The sequence below is a fragment of the Melopsittacus undulatus genome, chromosome 12, assembly GCF_012275295.1.
Source record: "Melopsittacus undulatus isolate bMelUnd1 chromosome 12, bMelUnd1.mat.Z, whole genome shotgun sequence".
In the NCBI taxonomy this organism is placed as follows: Eukaryota; Metazoa; Chordata; class Aves; order Psittaciformes; family Psittaculidae; genus Melopsittacus; species Melopsittacus undulatus.
Genome location: NC_047538.1, coordinates 13987187 through 14010076, shown reverse-complemented (window position 1 = coordinate 14010076; position 22890 = coordinate 13987187). Strand labels below are relative to the sequence as shown.

At 44.5% G+C, this 22890-nt stretch overlaps 1 protein-coding gene across 1 annotated transcript in view; it reads left to right on the top strand.

The window, feature by feature from the left end:
* The first annotated feature begins 3239 nt into the window (after positions 1 to 3239).
* The window catches only part of HIC2 (HIC ZBTB transcriptional repressor 2), a 74104-nt gene continuing 54453 nt past the window's right edge, over positions 3240 to 22890 (top strand). The window contains exon 1 of the mRNA XM_034068617.1: positions 3240 to 3281. The gene's annotated coding sequence lies outside the window, so the exon portion shown is untranslated. The remainder of the gene's footprint in view (positions 3282 to 22890) is intronic.

Below are 22890 nucleotides of genomic sequence, written 5' to 3'. Positions count from 1 at the left end.
TTCCTATTAGCACTGCTATGGAAGATTTGAACTGTTTCTGAACCCATCAGTTGCTAAAAACAATTAAAACCAAACAGAAGCCCTGAAATTCCTCTGGGTTTCAGCCATTGACTTCATTGGAGTCCAAGTATTTTGGAAACAATCTGATTTGGGAAGATACAATTAATTAAACTTTTCTGCCTAAAAGCAGCCTTACAGAGCTATTTGTGAATAAACACTAAGGGCTAATATAAGGTTGGTGTGAAATCTGTTTGTTCTTGCATTCTGGTCTGAATTCTTTGTATATTGTTAGGACAAACACCCTTGGATGTGCTGTGTACAATATTTTCATCAACACACCATAGAGGAAGCTGATGCTTTCATTTGTCTGCAGAGCACCCAGCATAACCCACTGTTGCTGTTCTGACTGGGAGCTTCTCTAACTAAATGTTAAAAACCCCACAGTCAAACCAAACTAGAAAACAAAGTTAATCACAAATATCTGGCCGGAAACACAAGAGCCTCTTTCTTCAAAGTATCCACTAGCCCTCATGAAGATACCCCTCGTGACACAGCATCTGTAACCAGAGTGCCACCATCACCATTCTAGTCCAGTCTGTCACTTGAGAATGCTGTTCTGTGCACCTACATAATGAGTTTGCTTTTCATGTACACAGGCAGATGTTTCAGCCAGTGCCAGATGTGCCCACAGTGGGTGTGATTTCTTGGAACCTGAGGGTGTACCCTCTGTTTGGATGGCAAGTTCTGTGGCTGTGGTTGCTTGGAGACATTACTGGTATCATGGTATCTGCCTTGCATGCCTGTAGATGTTTTCCAGGTAGGTGTGGTCATACTTCTACCTGGCTCATCAGATTCCCCACAGATGTCCATGGATCTAGTGACAGCGCCAGGTCTGGCTTTCTCATTAATGCTTTTTCAACCTTATAATTACCATGTATATATGAAGCTGAATGCAGTGCTGCATCCTACCATATCATTTCTCGGTGCCAGACACCTAATTTCTATCTTTTTTGTCTCCTCTCCACTAAGAATGTGTCTCTCCATTTCCTCATGGATGCTCAAAACTGATCACCCCAAACCTAGAGAAGATTCAAACAGAAGCAGAGCTTTACACAGATTAAATCTTGTGCAGCATTTTAAGATGTTTCTCCCCTTCCTCCCAACCTTTTTAATTTCCCTCACTCAGAAAAGTTATCACCTGCCTAGCAGAGTTGGCAGACACACTGAAATGCTTGCGTCTTGAGCCCTTCCTGTGCAACGCCTGGCATCTCTGCTCAACTGTCTGCAGAAAGTGGGTTTGAAGTAAGATGCTGGTCTGTGAAGCGGCAGGGGCATGCAGACTGTTCTGCTGACTCCTGCTGGGGTGGTGAGCTTCAGCGGAAGGAAGGAAGATTGAGGGCAGATGGTGGCATTGTTGAGGTCTTGAGATGCCACACAGAGATTCACAAAAGTGGCTATTTCTAAACCCAAATGTCTAAACTGCTTGAAATGACTCTATGATGCATTTTCTCCCTGTTTAGATAACGCAGCACAAGGACCTCTGTGTATTTGCCTACCAATTCCTCTGGCACAGCGTGAAGCAAATGGCTACCTACACCTCCCTGGCTATTTGCAAGGCCACTTAGCTTCAAAATACAGCCAAGAGCTGCGCCACCAATCTTAAATTAACTTTCCTGGTGGGGGGAAGAGTCTTGAATTGATCCTTATCTACTTCACTGGGTCTTGTGCTGACAGTCTGGTTTGCTGTTCTCACCACTGTTAAAGTGTTCTGCTCTTTACTGGGTGCACTGTGAACAAACCCACCAGTCCTTTCTGATACGGCTGTTGTGATTTGCCTTATCTTTATTTGCTTCTCAAGCCACTTTGGTAGGGCTGAAAAAACCATCTCCTGCAAAAAAACTTTGAACTCTGGATGAGCAACTAGAAAATACCTTTATTATCAGGGAAGGAGAGCTTAGGCTGCAGCTGGGGTCCAGCTGAAGTGCAGGGAAACTGCAGGGATCTGCACAGGAAGTGGCTGAGAGTCGCTGGTGTGGAGGCTATTAGGGAATTCTTAGAGATGTGTTAAATGGTAGGTTTAGCTTCACTAATGAATCACCTTGCTCAGGCTACAGAGAGTTTTGGTTATAGGTGGCTTTGAGGGCACAGAAGAAAACTGTCATCTCACACACGCAGCTAATACAACGATTCCTACGGGATAGAGGAAGACCTGAGCACGATGACAATCAAAATGTTTATATGCATCACTCCTGTTACTACAAATGAATTAGCTGTTGAGGGAGAAAGTGCTACAAAGGTCTAATTCAGATTTCTGCACAGTTGTACTTTGTGGCAATGGTCAGGAAAATTGAGATGATATCAGTTCACATTTTACAAAATAATAGGGTGAGCCTGTGGGCTGTGCACATTCACATAGCCCCTGCTTGCTCAGTGTGATTACTGATGTGCTTAGAGTTAAGCATGCATGAAAGTCTTTGCAGGACCAGGGATGCAAAACACAAATAACTTTTTCCCTCGATATATTTCCAATAGGTAAACAACTAAAAAAGGAATAAAAGAAAAAAGCACAAACTAAAACTTTAGATTTCTACAGATTCGGTGGGTGCAAAGGCCATGTCTTCATCTGTGCCTTGGGTGGTACAAAGCACACTGTCAGTCCTCAACAAACAGACACTAGCGATAAAAAGCTAATATGCAAATTGCCATATAAACGAGGATGTTTTCTTAATTTGTGTGTAAATCTCATTTCGGATTCCAGTACATGCCTAATCTGTATCATTTCTCTTAACTCACACTTGAGACATCAGTGACGGGAGAAATAACCTTAACAAATGCCTTTTTCAGTGGTCGGAACCCGGCGGGAGCAGCAGCACTCGGGTGGCCGGAGGTAGGGCTGGGGGTCGGGGTGCGGGTGGTGGGGAGGGATGGGGAAAGCCCTGGTCCCTCGGTGGGAACGAGCCAGCTCCGGGTCCCTCTCCCAGCCTCGTCGCGGCAATATTTATTGCAAAAGCAGGAAATTGCTTATTACTAAACTAGCTGGCCAGGGAGCGGGAGCCGATGCTGTTCCACCCTGGCACAGCACTTGCTTAGCTGCTGCTTCCCCTTGTTCCGCTCTTTCTCCTTCTTCTTCTTCCCCCTCTTTCTCTCCTCTCTGCCTCTCTCTCCTCTTCTTTTTTTCATTTTGGCTTCTATTCAAATGTGGGTCAGGGGTGAGCGGCTCCCAACGTCACAAGCTTGCAAGATGGCGCTGGGAGGAAGGCTGTGAGATGAGGAACAGGCTGGTATAAACCGAGAGGACAGGAGAGGGAGAGGAGGAGGAGAGGGGAAGGGGAAGAAAAGCTGCTGCTCCAGATGCAATAAGAAGGTAACGCGGAGCGGGGCGCGGGTCCCGCTCGGCCGGCCGGGCGCTGCCGGGCTCCGCGGTGCAGCCCAGCCCCGCTCCCCGCTCTTTATTCGCAGCCCCGGTCATCTGCCCATCTGCCCGGGGCCGCTCGGGAGAGTCGCCGGGGTGGCGGCGGTGTCCCCTTGTTCCCTGCCCTGCAGCAGCCGTGCCCGGCACAAGCGGCAGCACCACTGAAAAGAACAGGGGGATCATTTTCTGGTCCCCCTTTACCCCTCTCCCCGTGCCCCAGGCCCCCTCCCCTCGCTCTGCCGGCGCGGTGCCCAGTTGCTTTCGGGGCTGGGGCGTGCATACGGTGTACCGGCCACCGTGCCTGCCTGGGGATCGCTAATGCTGGTTATTTGGTTGAAGCGGCTGCAAACTTTCCCCCTCCTCCCGTGCCATTTGTGTGTGTGTGTGTGTGTGTGCGCGGTGCCCCTTCCCCGGCAGCGCTGGGGTCGGGCGGGGGCCGCAGCTGCTGCCCGCGGGGCCAGCGGGCGCGGAGGGGACCGGCGGGGCGGGCAGGCAGCCCCGGAGCGGCAGCAGCTTCTCCCCATCCCCGCTCGCCCCTGCGAGTGAGCCGTATTTTGTTTTAATTGATTTTACCCTCAGAAAGGAGGGAGCGGAGCCTCGGGGTGCCGGGGGGCGTGTTTGTGCTGGGGATCCGGCCGCATTGTGGCGGAGAGGGCAGGGAAGGGGCTCCCGGGACTCGCATCGCCTCCATCCCCCCCGCAGTCCATCCGCTAGGAGACGAGCCAGGCCCGGCATCCCCCAACCCCAGCGCCGGCCCCACCGAGCACCCCGTGCCCCCACCGGGACCACGGTGAACTTTTGCCCCGGCTCCCCGCTTCCCCGCCGCCCCCCGTGGTGGTTCGCGATCGCGGAGGGAAGGACCCGTCGGCTCCGCTCGCTCTGCCCGTCTCTGCGGGTCTCTGGCTTTTGTTACGGCACCGCTGGGACTCAATGGACGGAGCCGGGATCGCGCACCCTCCCGCGGCCGGGGTCTCCCGGGACCCTGCCCGCAGGCTTTGTGCCCGGGGGCAGGGCGCGCTCCCCGGCCCCGCCAGCCGGAAGCAGAACTGTGCCCCCCACTTTAAAATCAAACCAATTCAATTGTCCGTCCAGGCCGGCACTGTCGCTGCCGAGCCGCGGTACGCGGTAATTCCGGGAGCCGGGAGGCTGATCCGCGGCTGCCGGGTCCCGGGGGAACGGCGCCGCGGAGCCGGGCCGGGCTCCACATCCCCAGGCGCGGCGGTGCCGGTGCCAGCTCGGCGGAGGGGGAGCCGCGTTTTGTTTTGTTTGGGGTTTTTTCTGGTTGCATTTAAAAGCAAAGCAAAGCAAAGCAAAGCCTGCGGGGGGGGGGGGGTTGTGTGCGCGGTACGCCGGGGAACCCGCAGTGCCCGCAGCGCCCAGCCTGCGGCCCGCCTGCTCCCGGCCCCTTTTGTATGGGGACGGAGAAGTCAATTATTGACTCCGCTTGGCCCGGTCCCAGGTGGCGGCTCTCGGGGCACCCCCCGCTCCCCTGTTATCGCGGGCGCCAGCCGCGCTGTACCCGGGGAGCGCGTACGGACACGCGCGGGGAATCGGTGATTGGGAACTTTCTGCTGCCTTTGGAAACTCGGGCAGCCCCTGCGCTTGTTGGGGCGCGGAACTTCGCGTTCAGCATCCGCGAGTGGGGCGGGCGCTGCCTTTACACCGAATTGATGCATTCTGTATGAGTGCGAGTGCTCGAGCAGAGGGTTCCTCAAGTCACCCTGAATGTTACTGAGCCGTTAGAATGAATCTTAGAGAGCAGCCAGAAACAAGTTAAGAAGCATCAACCCTGCATTCTGCTAATGTCCTTTGGCCAAAACTGGTTTAAATTTGTTGTGGAATGCTGTTTATATTTGAATGGCTCCCATGTTTTTCCACAAATTAAAGGGGAAAACAATATGCAATAGTCACTTTCATTGGAAAATGTCAGAACTATGAGCAGATGTTTGCTGTGCTTGATAAATACACTGTATAAACAACTAGTATTTCAATATGACTTACTACTATTTTGTATGACTCAGAACTATTGTATATACTACAGCGGCTCTGGAGAGAAAGCTGTGAATGAGTCCTTAGGATTTCACAGCAAATACTTGGGCAAAATGACGTATGGAAAGAAAATTGACTTATTTCCACAACTGCAAGTGGCCTCCTTTTGCGTCTTTTCATTAGCAATCTAATCCTAAAAGCATTAGGAGCAATTATTTGCAGTGGTGCCTGACATTCTAGGTCTAATTATTGAAATCAGTTTAACTTTTGATGGTTGACCCATTAGGTCAAATCTGTGTGCCCTTTGTTATATTTATTTAAAAAAAAAAAAGGAGAAGGGGGGAGGCGTCTTCAAACTTGCCACCTGCTACTGACATATCAGTTTAGCTCCGGAGGAGACCAGCAGTAAGAATAAGCAACCTCTTACATTTGTTACTTTCCATTCTAACACGGGTAAGGGAACCCTGCGGAAGTGCCTTGTTCTTCTGCGTCCAAAATCCATTGCTTAATCATGGCAGACTTGCATGGCCGCAGGGGTGGGAGCAGGAAGAACGGGAGAACCCGAGGATATGGCAGGTTTTTCGTATGTCCTGCTTCCCTAATCTATGGGAAGTGCAGATGAGATGCACATAGGTAAAAAGAATGGGTTTTCAGTGTTTGGGGAAGAAGCTTCTTCCAAGGATCTGGGAGAGCTCTAAATCTTTAATGCATGAAGAAATAGCTCACGTTAGTATTCACATACGTTGCTCGGCAGAATGACTTATGGATGTGTAGATAGTAATAAGTATTGCAAGATGCTTGAAGCACTTGGCATCACGTGAAAGGCTGTAGTGTCAGTGCTGAATTGCTTGGCAGAAGCCAATGTGTGACAAGGAGTGGGGGGAGAGAGGAGAGGAAGAGAAGGTGAGAGGCCTTATTTCAGGAGGGTACCCGTTCAATTTATTTTGATTAGTCGTTTAAAACAACTAGAACACAACCTAATGCTAATCACTTTGGCTGTGTAATGGATTGAAACTCTCTAAACCAGCCACCACAGCCCAAAATCGGTGGTCACAGCGTGAAATTTGAAGTTGTGAACAGCAGGACTTGCAATGAGAGTTCTCATTTTCTAGCATTTTTACAGCCCATAGTAATTAAGAACTGTCAAACATAAACTGTGTTGTGCATTGCTTTGACCTTGTGTAGAAAATAGTGTGTGGCTATTCTCTGAACTCCTGCTGCCTTCTTTGGTGATAGATGTAGAGAAATAGGATAATGTTTGAAAACTGAGGTGCATCTGCCTTCATAGCAGAACTCCTGTTTGTGCTGACTGCAGCATTTAACCCTCTCATCCAGTCTGATGAACATATCGTACCCTGATAGGTAGAGGGTTTGGTGTGATGGGGATGCCATGTTTTCTCTACTGAAAACCAAGTTTCCCATCCCTTAACCAAACCTGGCTGAGAAAATGTATGAACAAAACTGCAGTTTCTGACAACATTCAGGGAAGAATGTTGCCACAAAGCTTCATTGCAGTGCAGCAGCAAATGTGAGGTGGGAGAAAGCAGAATCACATTTGTGCCATAGCCATTATACTGGCTGCATTGTGACAGGCGAGGCTCAATGGGAAGGGGGACATGCCCACCCTGCTGGGCTTGGAGAAAAATTAACAGGGCTCAGCTGTGGGATTGCCACAACAGAGCATGGTCCCAACCATAAGCAGGAGAACATCTTTTAGAAAATAAAGATGACTTCTGCTTTGGTTTGCTGCGGATTGCTCCGATGATTAAACCACTAGGGCTGCTTCAATTGGTTTTTATCTTGCTGTAGTATCGGGAGCAAGGACAGTGCATTGCAGTCGAGATTTCACTCTGCTGAGCAGTAGCTCATTGGCAAAGCAACTACACTGGTTTGTTTAGGTCTTTTTTAATCAGTGGTGACAGTGTGCTTACTGCTCTCAAAAACAGCAGAAAAAATGTAAAAAAAGAAAAAGTGTTGCAGAGAGTTGTATTTTCTTGTTCAGTTACGTCTCCAGGTTCCAACAGGATGCCAGTTTTAAGCTGGGTTTCTTTCCTTGAAGTGTACACGTATTACAAGCTAGCTGTTCAAACTTGTGAGTTACTCATGCTTCTTGTTTGCAATTCCTGGAAAGAAAATTCACCCTCCAGTGCTGGCTCCCGCAAAACAAGGAAGAACTGAAACAGTGAGGTCAATCCTGAATTTTAAGCTGATATAAAATGGGTTGTTACAATAGCTGTAAGGAGGAGACTACAACACTGCAATAGCTGTACCTGCTCTAAGTGACAGGTGGGAGAAATTCTGTTCTTTTTCCTCTGTGTTTGGATGACGGCCCAGTGCTGGCCACAAACTGCAATCCGGGATTAATCCTCACATACTGTTTTCTTTCTATATATCAGATTTCTCATTTTGTTAATAAGCACAGCCTAGCCTGCACTTCAAGTCAGCTGTTCTGGAGTGGAAGCAACAGGGTTTTGCATTATTGAAATGACGGCTCTCGTGCTTTCCTAGAGCCTGTATTGTTTGACCAGGGCAGGGCGGAGGGTGATCCTTGTAATCACAAATACTAAACAGGGATTCCAATTACTGATTTTACTTAATGAAAAGGGGAGGAGAGTGTTGTTTATCCGGGATTACATACATACTGTGTAACATTTTCAGATGTGTACACTGTGCATTTGAAGGGACTAAAGATTGATCTTTTAAACCAAAAACTTCAAACAGTGGTTTGGAACTAGACCTGTTGTGGGAAACTTCCTTCAGCACTGACTCTCTTGCTGATGTGGAAATGACAAACTGTTGTGGTCTCCTGTGGAAAGTGCAGAAAACACATGCACTGACAGCTAAGCTGGGAGAGGAAGGGTCCTAGTCTTCAGCTGGCAATAAGAAGAGTTTAGAGAAGTGCAGGGAGTTTCTTGCTCAACACTGTCATCAGGGGCTTTTCTCCTAGTAAAGACAGCCCTGAAAACAGGGTATACTTCTTGCTTCTGTCACTGAATGTTCTGAGAGATCTATGCAGGGACTAGGAACAACTCCCTCTTGTTCTTCCAGCTTTAGATACTGGATGGAAAAACTTGCCAACATTTTCCTCACCCAGGTTCTGGATGAAAGGTAGAAAGCGTTTCATGTCAGTATGCTGGCCTGAGGCACTCGCTGTCCTTCAGTCTCTTGGGTGAAGGAAGAGGAGGTAGCTTTCAATAATATATCAGTTTGCCCTATCCACTCCCTTCCCCCTCCAAACCGAACACTGTGCAAGATAAAATTGCCTTCAACTCAGTCTTCTGCCATGAGTTTTAAGAGATACACAACAGGCTGACTGGGGAAGAGGCCTCATATGGTAAACAACCTCACTGTGCTCTTCATGCTGGGCTAGTCCCATTCATTCCTAGCCTGGTTTAAGATGACAGGGGTGTACAGCAGATTCCTTCCCCTAAATGTGTGCTCATTTCCCGTTGTATAAAGAACCATTCAGTATGTGGATTCAGTTTTCCAGGAGTCACATAAAGACACTGCCATGTAGGACTCTACTTGCTGCATTTCCATCTGCTGTCAAGATGCCACCAGCCACTTTGACAGTTTGGAAATCTTTCTCTTGCCTGATAAAGAACAGGATGGAGTAATTTGCATTGCCAATTTTAACTGAGAATTGAAATCAGCCAACAAGAAACATTACTTTAAAGGTTGCTTGTTTGTGTGGTTGTTAGTTACTCTTCAGTGGAAAGACTGGATCTCACTGGTTTTTACCTATTAAAACATGTATGGATGTGCAACTAAAAATAACTTTGAAGTAAATCTGGTATTATTTTCTGCTGAGCAGGAGGACAGGATTTAATGTATTCAAGCTATGATTTAACATGCAAATCAGAAGCAAAATTAATATACTATGTTATTGTTTCTGAGAAATGAATCAAACAACTTCTTATATAGCATTAAATTCAATGAAATGCTAAATCTGAGTATATTGAAGTGTTAAATAAAAATATTTGGAAAATACTTTCTTCTCAAAATACTTCCTGACAACTTTCCCAGGTCTCTTCCTATGTGACTTACTCTATAATTCTTATTCAGCTCCATTTTAAATGCAAAGCAAAGGAAATGTTCCTCTAAGCAAAAGGGAACTCATTATTTTCTAGCTGATTATTTTCTATGCTCCTCTTCTATGAGTTTAGAGCTGCAGATGCTAGTCTCTAACACCTAGTTTTGATTTGGAGGGAAGGAAGCTTTCTTGCCCTTCTGCCCTTCCTCAAATATCAATTGCTGTGTGCAGTCTAAAAAACCTAGTTTTTGAACTAAAACTGAAAAAAACATCTTCTCTGTCCCTTTACAAAAGGCTCCTGATGCAAAAGGTAAGATAATTGCCCAGGATTGGATCAAACAGTGAAGTAGTGGCTTTCTCTGTTTAGGGGTTGACTTGCCTCAAAACTTCACTACCAAAAAACCATTGAAGACTGACTTATTTTTAATAAACAAGACCTATTTACAAGCAGGTTTGCTATTATGCCAGGGTATAGTGAGACCTGAACTTATGCTGCTTTTATTTAATGTTGTTTACCCTGGAAGGATGAGGTGCTTTGTTACTCCTAGTTTCTGTTTACCCTCGTGAAGTATTCAGAATGATGCTCACGTGGAACTTTTTGCATCAAACTTCTCAAGTCCTTGAAAAAGGCTCTTTGTTAGTTTTCCAGGCAGTTCAAATGCTCTTTGATAATGTGATGTTAGTGACGTGATTATGTCCTGTCCTCAAAGAAAAATGTGGATGTCCTTCTAGGCAGGAAAAATACCTACCGAAGTTGTAGATGGCAGAGAATCCATTAAAAATAAAGGTCTGTGCACATCTATGAGGTGTATATAGCCAGAATTGTAGTTCCAAAATGCTCAACAAAAGGAATTTTGGCATGAGAGTGAGAGTTGTCGTGTAATTCTTCATGTGTCAGCAGAGTGACGTTTGGCTGAGCATGTTTTAAAAGTAGTGTAACTTTGGACTCAAAATGTTTTACCCAGAAAACTTGGTTATAGGTACTTACTGTTATGAATTGGTGCAGTGGTTGAAGGTATGCACACATGTAATACTCCTGGGCGAGTCTGTGGTCTAGGGAATTCTGGGTTCAGTTTCTATCACTGATTTAAATTTTCTATGCTCTGGTCATGAAGGAAGTTAAGCAACTTAAGTTTTCTTCATCTTTAAAGTATAGAGAATACAATGTTCTTGGTTTATCTTGTATATTTATATTATAAATGCTTATATTTAAAAGTTTGCACAATGGAACCCTGACCTCAGCAAGGGCCTGTAAATGCTGTCATAATACACAGAGTTCTAATACAGCTTCAAAATGGTAAAGCTGCCAAAGGACTAAGGCTTCAGTATTATGCAGTGGGGGAGGAAGAAGAGAGAAGATTGCTCTCCAGTCCTTCAGAAATGCTACATTCCTTAGTCTCCACTGTACTTTATCAAACCAGGCTTTCAGAATTGTAATGAAAATTGTAACATGCCAACTATAAAAACTATTCACTTTTTGTGACAGCATTGAAGATATTAATGAGACTTTATCCCCCTGCAGCGAACACTGGGGTTTTTTTGGAGGTCTGTTTTGCTCTGCCAGTTTCTTCCTGGGAATAAATAAATGCCTCTAAATAACCCCTTTCAGGATGCGCAGAGCAGCAGCTTGTATTTTTTGTCTTTCATCCCTGGGCTGCATGGTGCAGTGCCAGCGTCCTGCGTGACGAAACAGTCTTGGAAATTCTTGGAAAAGCACTTCCGTTTGCTCTAGGTAAAAACTGTGTTGGCAGCAAAACTGACTCTGCTGTTTACAAGCTGGCAGCATTCTTAAGTGAACTCCAAGAAAAGTGGTTTAATGTATGCGGTTCTGCATATCCATCCAAGACGCAGAGGTGTTTGAGACTGTTGGCCTGGTATTATGGGTGGTGCCTCTGCAGAAGGAGTGTCTTGAGTATTTCCCCAGGTGTAGACCTCTTTTTAGTAGCTGTAGTCAGCTGGCTTATCCCAGTTTGCTGGGTCTCCCAGATTCTGGTTGATCCTTGTAAGTGATGGGTTTAATTAGTGATACTCTTTAGCTCCTGAGTAAGGGAAAATCAGACCTGAACACAGAGAGAGGACTGTAAGCCTTTACCTTCATTCTCACAACCTATTTTGGTGGCTAGAACAAAGAGTTGAATATGAGAATTTGTTTGCCACTGATTTATTGCTTGATTCTGCCTGTGTAAGGACATGATATTTTGCAGATGGGCTGAATTTCCATTAGCATTTAATGAACAGTAAATAACAATAGTAGCTGCTATTGTCTAATATTTCACCCTGTTAATTGTGCAAGAGGGTTTCAAGCTGAATGCTGTACTAATAATTCAGTATCCTCTAAGTGGAACCAACTGCAGAGAAAAACTAGTATGTTTGATAGTGCTGTAGTACTGGAAATCACGCTGTTATTTAAAAGCTGCCTGGTGTAACTAACAATAGAGGACAGCCATGAAAGGAAAATATATTTCAAGGGTCCTGCTGGAACAGTGAATGCTGGAGTATGTATTAAAATATTTGCCTATCCAGCAAAGAGGTTCTTTCTACCCAAGGATCTCATAATGCCTTCATAATTACTAATCAGTGATTTACAGCTGTGTCTCTGCCATCTTCATATAACCTTTTCTGAGATGTTTTTATGAGTTTCTGAAAGCTGCAGAAGGGTTCTTCCGTACAGAACGGAAGCCATGGCCATAGCCAGACAAACCAGCTTCCACTCCCAGTACACACAAATGACTGATTAAGCACCCCAGCTTCTCTCTTGCACTTGTAACAAATAAACAAAATCTTCCTCTCCCCTCCAAATTTGGAGAGTTCATATGAAACGAGACCTGGGTTACCTGACGCCAGCTGTAGTGTTTCAAAAGACTTATCACTAGTTTTCTACCTAATACCCACAGAATCTAATACCATATGCCAGAGGCTTGGGATGTTCCCCATCCATGAACTGGTTGGACGAGAAAGGGGGAAAGGACTCCAGGTGAGTCCAAGCAAGTTTCCATGTGAATCTCCTTTGCCATTATTCAGAATATTTGCCTATTTGTGCTTGCTTCCTCTGTGGTTACGCATGGACCATGCTACCTCCGTGTCTGTCTGTAACAGCTAGGGCTGTACCCTCACCAGAAAGCAAAAACCAAACCAACAAACCAAACCCAAAGCACTCCCTCTAAGCCTTCTTGGAGCAAAAAGCAAAGCATGTCCCCTTTTGTGGTGGAAGGGAAACTGCTTCATTACAATGGCTTTGACCATCATTGATGGTGAGTGGGAGGGTATCTGACAGTGTTAGCTCTGTGGATTGACTGGCTGGGATCACGTTTTTGTAAGTGAGAAGGTAGCAGCTGTCCTTTGTGGCATGCAGGATGCAGCGTTTCAGGGCAACTTGCAGCCTTTTTTTTCCACAAGAACTGTTCCATGCTGTGCCATGCTGCTGTCCCGTTCCTCCCTCCTTTGTGCCCAGGGAGGGGAAGGGGCTGGGTGCCCACCAGCAATGCTTGACTGGCACAGGGAAAGCAAGCCTGCCTCTGCTAAACTTACACATCAGCGGAGACGAATCAGTCAAGTTTGTTGTTTTGCTTTTGTTTTCAGTTCCCTGTTTTTCAGACCTTCGGGGGAGAAAGGATGTCAGCATCCCGAGTGAAGTCAGTGTAATGCCAGCGTGTGGGATTTCCATAATTTAGTGCTCATCTTACTGCGTTTTAACAAAATGTTTTAAATTAAAGAAGTAGAGAGGTGGTTTTGCAATAAAATAAAAGAATGAACGGTGCAAACTGGTTGCTGGTCAGATCAGTCTCTTCAGGAGAAACTGTCTCTAATAGATGTCATTGTAAGGGTAATGCTGCACTTGGCACCACAAATTAGATTTAATGCCATAAATGGAGATAAAGCACATTGTAGCCGACAATATACTCCCAGACCATGTCCCTGGGTAAAGAGCTTGCAATGCAAGGCACAAATAGGTGCAGCAGAGATAACTGACTGGGGGGGTCAGATTCTGCAAGTGCTTACTCAGGCACTTTGCTTGAACTCAGACTGGAGTAAGAGCTTGCACAATCCAGCCGCAGGAGCGGGGCTGGAGCTTTATAGCTGTTGGGTAAAACAGAACTGCTTGGGGGTTTTATTTACTGTTGAAGTGCCTGGTGAGGCTGGCTTTAAGTAGAAGCCCGCTTCCACCCCTGACTTGCCTGCCTGTTTATTTGCTGCTGTCACCTGTAACCCAGAATTGCAAAACTCCTGTGGATACACTAGTGATGCCTCTGCAAAGTTTCCTTAGCAAAACTTCAGCTGGGTTTTAAAAGCACATGCTTCTTTCAGACACCTTAGCTGTGGAGTTCAGGCTCAGCCTAGTGGGGTTGAGAGGATTTCGGACTAGGTCAGAGGGGCACATTGAATGCTCTGGGTCCAGTTTCCCAGGCTGATCTGTTGCCTGAGCTCTTTGAAGGGAGCGCAGCACCTGCAAATCCCCTTCTGGGGATTCCCTTAAAATGTGGGGAAGCCTCCAACAGGTGTGTGGAGCTGGCATGGCCTTGGCCCAAGGTGGGGAGAGGTGTGGCTGAGACACGTCTGAACCTGCACTTGGGCTGGAGCAGGGAATCAAAGAGGCTGTGATAGCTGTTCTGAGCTCCTGCATGTCCCTGAATGGAGGGAAGGGATGCTAACCTCCACCAGGCCCAGTTCAGTAAGATATTCCCATTAGGAAGTAGGCAGCGGGCAGGGGAGTTGCAGCGGCTTGGCCCCCTGCTCTGAGAGGCAGTGAATTGGCTGCCAGGGCAGATGCTGACTAATTGTATCAGGAAAGACGTGGGAGGCGATAGAGCTGATTCAGGTCCCTGGTTTGAAAATCCTGAGCCTGGCTGGGTGAATGCCTGATTAATGTATTTTCTCCTCAGATTCATTTGCTTTGAGGTCACGGTTCAGAAACTCAAGAGCAAACAGGCAAGACATTCTGAGTCTCGCTGGATGTGTGTCACAGTCACTGCCTAGGTGCTCTCCATTTAAAAGGCTTTGACAAAGTGAAGTCCCAGATAGACAGAGGTACTACTGTGTCAGTGAAGGCTCTGCTGGGTTGTCAGCATGAGTAGGGGTTTGAATCTTTCTTTTTCTTAAGAGGCAGTTTGTTGGCTGGCATTAAACTCATTCCTTCTGATGGGTCATTGGATTTTCTTCATAAGAGCTTTCTGGCTTATTTTAAAAACTTAATATTTAAGCTGTAAATAAAGCATTTTCTTTTGCTTTCACTTAAAAGAGTGTAAGCACTTCATACAAGTAGGAAAGAAAAGCATGATTATCCATATGAAGTCAGGCTCTACAGTGAATGACTGAATGAGTAAGTCCAACTGGAAGAGTACATCAGTTCTACTGAGGGCAACAGAGTCTTTAATTCTGCTAATCCCCAGAAGCCTCAGAGAAAAATATGTTTTCTCCCTCCCGCTTCTTGTCAGAGGATTTGGCAGAAAGAAATCTACCTCCTTCCCAGCCTAGTTTCTAGAATCTATTTCCTCTTTAAGAAGAAGTCAGCACAGTAATCCTGGTCCACATTAACTTTATGAAATATGGTGTTAACTTTTTAGCCCTATAGTGGCAGGAAACAGGATTTAAGATTTTTTTTCTCTTGAATATAGAAGAGTTTAGGAGCAGGATTAAAAAAAAAATCCTTACAATCCTCTCTCCAAGTCTTATTTCCATAAACTAATATTTCAGTTCATCTCATCTGCCTATTATGCAATTTGGTGTATGATTTTAATCACGATAGCCTTTAAATGCAAGTTAACACCTCAGATCTCTGTGCTGGCTTCAACTCTTAGTCAATAGAGTCTGTTTATTTCGATTTATGCTTTGGTTGTTTAACCTGTTGGATTCTTTGCTTCCTCCAGAATGCTCAGTTGTGAACATACTTGCTTTTTCGAAACATTTCTACCTATCTGCTGTATCACTGCAATCAATTCATTCCTTGGGCTGTGCCTATTCCTACCTGGTTTCTCTGTCTCTTTCCACACAAACTTTGCACCATGTTTTGGGCTGTCCTTCACAAATGTAACACTGATTTGTTCACTGTAAGCTACTCTACAACTTCAGAGACTCACAGAATAGTCTAGGGTTACATGCATGCAAGTGTTTGTGTAGCATGTGTTGGTGCATGAAGACTCTCTTCACAATAAGATCCATGTTTCAAAACTCTCTGAAAACATCCTTCCTATTCTAATATTGAAGCCACTTGGCTCAATTCTTTTATTGCCTGACCTGTATGAAACTGATATACCAGTAAATAAGAAAGTATCATTGCAGTTCTCTTTAGGGACAGGGAAAATGAGGAACATCTAACTGACTTGCAGGAAAATCTTCCGGCTGTTCTACTGACAATGTCCTTCCACTTTCCTTAATACACTTTTTAATGTTTGGTTAATTCTTCTGGAGCAGAAGAGTCATATGATAAAGTTTTAAGGAATATTCCAAATGATACAAACTTTAATGTGTTGCTGCTTTGTCTTGCTAGATACCAGTGGTTAGATTGAAGACTCTGTCTGTACAATTCCCACTTGTTCTTGATCTCAAACTTCCAGCCTATGTCGAAGTCCTGTTTTCCAGAACTGCGTGCCCTTGTGTCTAGAGAAAACTTGTGACTGATGGAAGGTTTGATATTGAATGCTCTCAGATCCTATTGAAATCAGTAGGTTGAGGGTGCTCATTGCTAAGATTAGGCCCAACAGCTAAGATGCAACTTGCAGATCAGATCCCTCCTGCAGCTGGGTCGCAGAGCCTCAAAGAGAAGCACTAGATGGTCTCATTCCCTGCCATGGACAGTCTCAAGCCCGCTCATTAAACTGATCATTATTTATTATACACACACACAGATGGACTATTTTCTCTATTTTAAATATATGTGAATAATACCAGACATGAGTGTTCCTGTGCTGAATAACTGAACTCAGTTACACTTGGTATTCAGTTACAACAGGAAAAAATGGGTTTTGGTACTTAGTGCTGAATAGCAGAGGCTAACTCATCAAATTTTTCCATTGCAAAAATGCTATGTCTGAATTTCTTAAGTAGTGTGTGTCTATAATAGGCCCAGAGACATGACAGCACATGTGGAGCACATGAAGGGTAAGACAGGACATGAATTTTTGTGCAGGTTTTAACAAAGCCAGAATCTTCTGTGCCCTCTCTGCTCTGCCACACAGAACAAAAACCCCAGGGGGGTGTTTCCAAAGTCATCTGAGAGCTGACAGCACAAAATGAAAGCCCCAACGGTTTCTCCAGTCATTGAAGGGGCATCCACAGCCTACGAATGTGAAAATGCAGCGGAGCTGCACTTTGAAAGTGAGAGGACAGGGGCCTGGCACAGCCACTGGGGAATCACTGAACAGTAAAGACTGACACAATGTGGAACTCATGAACTTGTGTTTAAAAAAGTCATTAAGTCATTTGTTTAACTGGTCTGTGACTTACTGCATGCTGGTGGCTGTTGGGCCCCAGATCCTGGAAGTTCCTCCATCACCCTCCCCATGTCTGTGACTAAGTCAGCTTCCCTTTGGGGAAGTGTCCCAAAGGGACACTTGCTGTGGCATAATGCTTGCTGGAAAATCCCAAAGCCATGCTTCGTTTCAGACCTGGGCATGTCGGATACCTGGCTCTGACAAGTAACATGAGTTCTCCTCTGCTGTCTTTAGGAGGGACTGCCCATTTCTGTGTCTGGAGGCAAGGGTCCCCACAGCCTGTGAGCAGGAGTCTGCTCCCATTTTTGGCTCCATCACGCTGATACTCGGACTTTGGAAGTGAATGATGTTGTTGACCCATTATGCAGCTCATGGGGCAGAAAGCACTGCAGGAGGGAGCTGGAGGGCAGCATGGGCAATTCAGTTCCTGCTCCAGCCCATGTCTGTCTGAATCCCCAGCAGGCAGAGCTGCTACATGGCCACTGTTACGGACAGTTGCACCTGATGTGTAGAGTTACTTGGCACGTTGTGGATGTAGTTTCCCATTGATTTTTGGTGGAATTGATTTATAGAGCTATTTAATGGAATTGATTCTTTTTACAACTTTTTTCCCTCTTAAAGACCAATTGTTTTTCTTGAGTGATGGTGACAAGTTTGTGTTTATGTATTAATATGTTCATGCACCAGCAATCCCAACAGTGTTCTTTCTACTTGCACTGCAAAAGAAAGCCTCAATCTCACATGCCATCTTAAATTTCAATATTATATTTGATGTATGACCTGGAATAAATTAAATGTGCTAGAACTTGCAAGATGAAATCCTAGTGGCGGGTATAACCACAAGGCAGTGTTCTATTAAGCCAAGGACTGTGGAGAATGTCTGTTGTGGTTGTGTCTGGGTTAAGAGTGGCTCCCTTTGGTTTAGTGTAGGTGGATATTTTTATTCTGCCTGGCTTGTGAACAAGGGGATGAAAATTCACAATTTACCTACAAGAAGTGTAAGACTCTGACGAGTTTTCCTTTACAAGCCCATAGGTAGGAACCACATTTTTATCTTAAACCAAATATTTTTATTGTACTTAATGTCTTTCATTGATTGTCACTCCAGAGTGGCTTGCATTGGGAAAATGTGATATTCTGTACCCAGAGGAATACTAGGAGAAAGTGTGAATATCATCATTCTCTGTTATTGTTTTGTACTTTGCAGGTCAGTTCTGTCAGTAAGTTTAACTTGCAAATTTGTGTTGTGGTTTTAGGCTTCTTTCTTATTTCCTTCCTTTCTGTCTTTCTTCTTTCAAGAAGCACTAAAATAAATTTGGGCAGGATCTTAGCTCTGGGTGGGGCTCCGGAGCAGATATTATACCAGCCAAATTTCCAGATCGGAGAGGCTTAAATTTGTGTTCTGGATCCTAGGATCCAGCTGACAATTGCCTGTCAGGATACAATGAAATAAATATCTCTGAAATAGCCATCATCCAAGTCACACAAGGTATTAGTAATCCGAAAGTATCTCCTTGAATGGCAATGTGAAACAAACATCATCACAGTTGTTCTGGGTGATCCCTGTGTGAAATCTAGCTAAGCGATTTGGCAGCTGTATGTAGTACTAACTGGAGCTTCCAAGCGGTGGTCTGATGTAGCCCTAAGCATAGTACATTTGGGTAATCTAGTTATCACCAGAGAAGTGACAGAGATAGAGTCAGCACTATTCAACATCCTATTTGAATAGAAGAGCTCTCAACTTCATGACTGCTTATCAAAACTTCCACCCTTGGCCAGCTATAATCTGTAGCCATCTAAAAACTGTTGAGAACCCGGCAGGCCCCCCTACTGTGCATTTAACTTATACTGTGAATTTAACAGGATAGCCAAGAATAATATCATTAGTATGCTGTATGTGCAACTGCTGAAGAAGTGGGTTGTACATGTGAACAAAGCTTAGCAGGAAAACTGTAGATGGTACATGCATGATGCAGAGCAGATATAATAGCAGAGTATCTGATTGTCTTTTATCTACAACTCTAAATGCCACATACCATTAATTTCAGAAAAGGACTCCAAATGTAAGCAAATTGCTCTGACCCAGATTTTAAAACTGGTAAAGGACCTTGAATTCACATGCGACACAATATGGGCCCTCTTGCAAAACCTGGTATTTAAGTGTGGCTTGCTTAGAGAAGCTTCCAACAACAATCAGCCTTCACCATGTGTCCCAGAAGACAGCAGAGACTTCATTCAACATCTTAGTGATCCTAAGTGGCAGTCTTTGAGAGGGGAAAGTGTATCATTACTTTGTAAATTAAACCTGCAGCAGCTGAATTATACTGTAGTTTTACAGAGGTGTTTTATATACCACAGCCACATTGTAAACTAGATTTTGTTTGCTTGGAGTTATACTAGTAATTTGTAGTCTGTCTCTGACAGACATGTATGTGTCTCCCTCTAACCATCACATGCCCTAAGCAATTATGCAGAGTTAACAAAACCTAGCTAGAGAAGGCAACTGCTCTTATCTATCTCCTCATGCCAAGTCTTTGCCTTCCCCTCTCTGCTGGGAAATAATAGAAATTCCAGGCATTCTTCGGAAGGGAGAGGGTTAAGTTTAAAGAGAAGGGTATCTTGTCTTTCACCACTACTGGGGTGGAAAGATTTTAACTGTGCTTGCACCCTAGAGGTGCTTGGCTATGGGTGTGATGATATGGCCTTGGCACGTCCTTGTGGGACAGATTGGATCTGTACTGCCAAGGTTCTTTCTTGTCATATGGACAGATTCTGGCACCATAATTCTCAGGACATCAGAAAAAAGCAGTTACATGAGAATATGAGATTTCCTAGTTGGTGTTACGTAAATTGGTCTATAACAAAGTTTTTATATAAAAGTGCTGTTTGGCTGAAGGATTGCAGAGCCTTAAGGTTGTCACTGGGTGCTGTACAAGCCCAGTCTCTTCCCTGAAGAAAGTCATAGTCTAAATGGACAAGGCAGAAGGCGAGAAAGGAAGCAGAGACATGAAGAGAAGTATTATTCAGCCAAGATGGTGTGACAGATGGAGGGAACTAGGAGGAGAACCTAAATTCCTTCAAGTTTACTTTGCTACCAAAACTGACTACTGTTATTATAGCACTCTTCTTTGCATCCTTACTCTTCCAACTAAATTAACTTTCCTTGCCTCAAGGACTGACACAGTCCCATAAAGTCTTCTGGTATATTTTAGCTCTTCCAGAAAACTGGAACAACAAGCACGCAAACAAGTTACTGCACACTGACTGATCATATACTCTCTGTATGTGAGGCTTTAGCTCATGGCAGTGAATGGTAACCAGATAAAACAGCATTATGCCCAGGAGAAACCCAGTCACACAAGTAGAAGTTGCTTCTGGATTTACACAGCTACGTGTCAGTCTAGAGATGCCTACCTTTGGTTTTGGTCTCTGGGTTCCTGGTGCTGTGCACAGATGGGTGTAAGGCTAAACAGTGCTAATACCACATCAGTCTGCCCTAGCTCCATGTTGGATGCATCTTACCTGGACTGTCTCTGAGCTGTAGCCAGCTCTCCCATGAAGTCAGAATTGTGTAAGTTATTCTTGACAGCATAACTTAAAAAGAGCAACATCTAAGTCTGACCTCTGGCCAGCTACTCTTAGAACACAGAATGGGCCTTGTTTTTATGAGTCTCCTTGGGACAAAGTGGCAGTAAGAGGAAACAAGTGCAACTTCTTACAGCCCTGTACTCTGCCCTGGCTCCATAGGATGGTTTTATCAGAATGCTCTTGTGGTTGCCCACTCTAATCTTGCTTGTGTTTAAACTCCTTGCCAGACTCTGCCTTACTAAGAGTTTGAGGGATTGCCTTTCTGTAGTGCTTGCACTCAGAAAGCTACAAGATGGAACCAAATATTCCTACTCCAGAAGATGGTAAACAGGACCAGTTACTTCAACAGTTACTTACTCTGTGTGTTGCCTTGGTAGATTTAAAGACTTACATGTATGAAATGATGCAATAGCAAATTCCTTACAAAAAATAAAATGCCTGTAATCAGATAATAGTTGCTTTGGTGCTAGTGGTAACATGGCATTGAATATCTCTTGGTTTGGCTTCCACAGTTCAGGGGTGAGGGGAACTGGAATGGTGTTTACTGAGCCTATAAACTTCTCACTAAACATAATTCATGGGCTCTAGCTGGCTAATAACCAGGACCTCAATGCTCTAACAGTTGGCCCCATACATTTTAAAACAAAGCTTTATTTGAAGTGAAAACTTTAAGAAAAATAAACTTCAGGATTTAGTGGCCCCTAATATTGTCTGCCTCCACAGGCCACGAGAGATCTCATAACTAGAGAGTGCACTTTTAAATATGTCTATTGCAGGCTCCTTGACCAATGCCAGAAGACTGCTTGCTCCAGAGGTTGTCTCAGCATAATTTTTTGTTTGCTGTTTTTAAGCTTACAGGAATCATACACTTCTTTTAAAAGAAGAACACTGTGCAGGGATTTTTTTCCTATCTGAGTGCCTCAGGCAGTCAGCACTGCTTCAGTTATTAGAATAAGGTGAAGAGCTGGAACAGCTGAAAAGGCTTACTCTCTTTAAATGGCATTTTAAAAAATTATTTCCATAACCTTTCTTACAGCCCTGGTTTTTCTCTGGAGAGGAGAGATCTTAATCTGAACAGGCTTATTTAAACACTTGCTAGATTATGTACAAGGATTTCCCTTCCCCTCCTCATGAATGAAGACCTGTGCGTCTGCAGGTTCACTCAAGGAGTGCTCCTCCTTGGAGCACTACAGAACTTCAGATCTGGATTGGTTTCAGATCCCCATCATTTCCCTGTTTAGAAGAGTACTCTTGTGTTCTGTGTTTGTTTAGTTTCTCATGAATGACATTTAAATTCTTAAAGAATCCCTAGCAGTTCTCAGAGGGGTGTGGGTGAGTGGAGGTTCTGCTCTCTGGTGTGCGTGTAATTTGTACTGGGAGCAAAGCAGTTCATTTTGAAGGACTGCAAATCAGGTAATTTAGATTTCTGCTAATGGTTTTACCTTCTCTGGGAGACCTTGCTGCTCTGTGCTTCAGCTTCTTTCTTGGACGGATGAAGAAACAACGCCTGCCTGCCTCCTGTCAGATGCTTTGAAGTCTGTAGATGAAAGATACCATATGAATGCAAAGTACTTGCCAGTTAATGTCAGCAAGTCATTTTGCTTGTACCTTGGTGGAAAAAGCTTTATTGTCAGCTTACAATGAATGGATCTGCATATGCACCAGTAGTTCTTTCCTTTTTACTTAAGTCTTTTGGAGAATTATATTGACTACTTCTCAGCGATAGAGGCAGGTTAAATAACAAGTGATAAAAGATTATCAGAGGCAATTTCTTGTCATGCAACACCCACCTTATAGATAATACTTTATATATACTATTTTGAAATGAAAATAACGACTATGCACCCAGTCACAAGAACTGCCTGCTAAATACTATCTTATTCTCTTTCAGGGATTATTTTCTGATGCAGAGCTAAGCCTAGTTCCATCAATGCATAGCGAAATTCTATTATTATGCACTGACTTGATAAGATAACATAATTAGTGTATTGGTCCATTGATGCAGACCTCTACTGTCCAAAAGTAACATTAGTTTATTAAATCAATTCTCATATTTGTTACAGTAATAAGTTAAACAGCATTATTTAGATACTGCTTGTCTAAACTGAGATAAGTCATTCAACTGTATCTATGTTTGCTTATCCACATTCTCCTGCTTTTAAAAACTGGCACAAATTCACTAGGTAGGTGTAGGCTTTGGGCTTCCTGGCTTTTATTGTTTGGTGTGGCTACATCTTCCCTGTCAGTTATTTGTGTCGTGTCCGTGTGGCTCTGCCTCCCCTGCAGCAGATGGGCAGTAAGGAAATGAGGGCTCCAGTGGATAAATGCAGCAGCAGCAGCAGCAGCTGCATTCAAGAAGGGTATCTGTGAAGCAGGTCACAAATGAGATAGTGTCTGGGCAGCTAATCTGGGCAGATATCTACAAGCAAGTTCTGCTGACA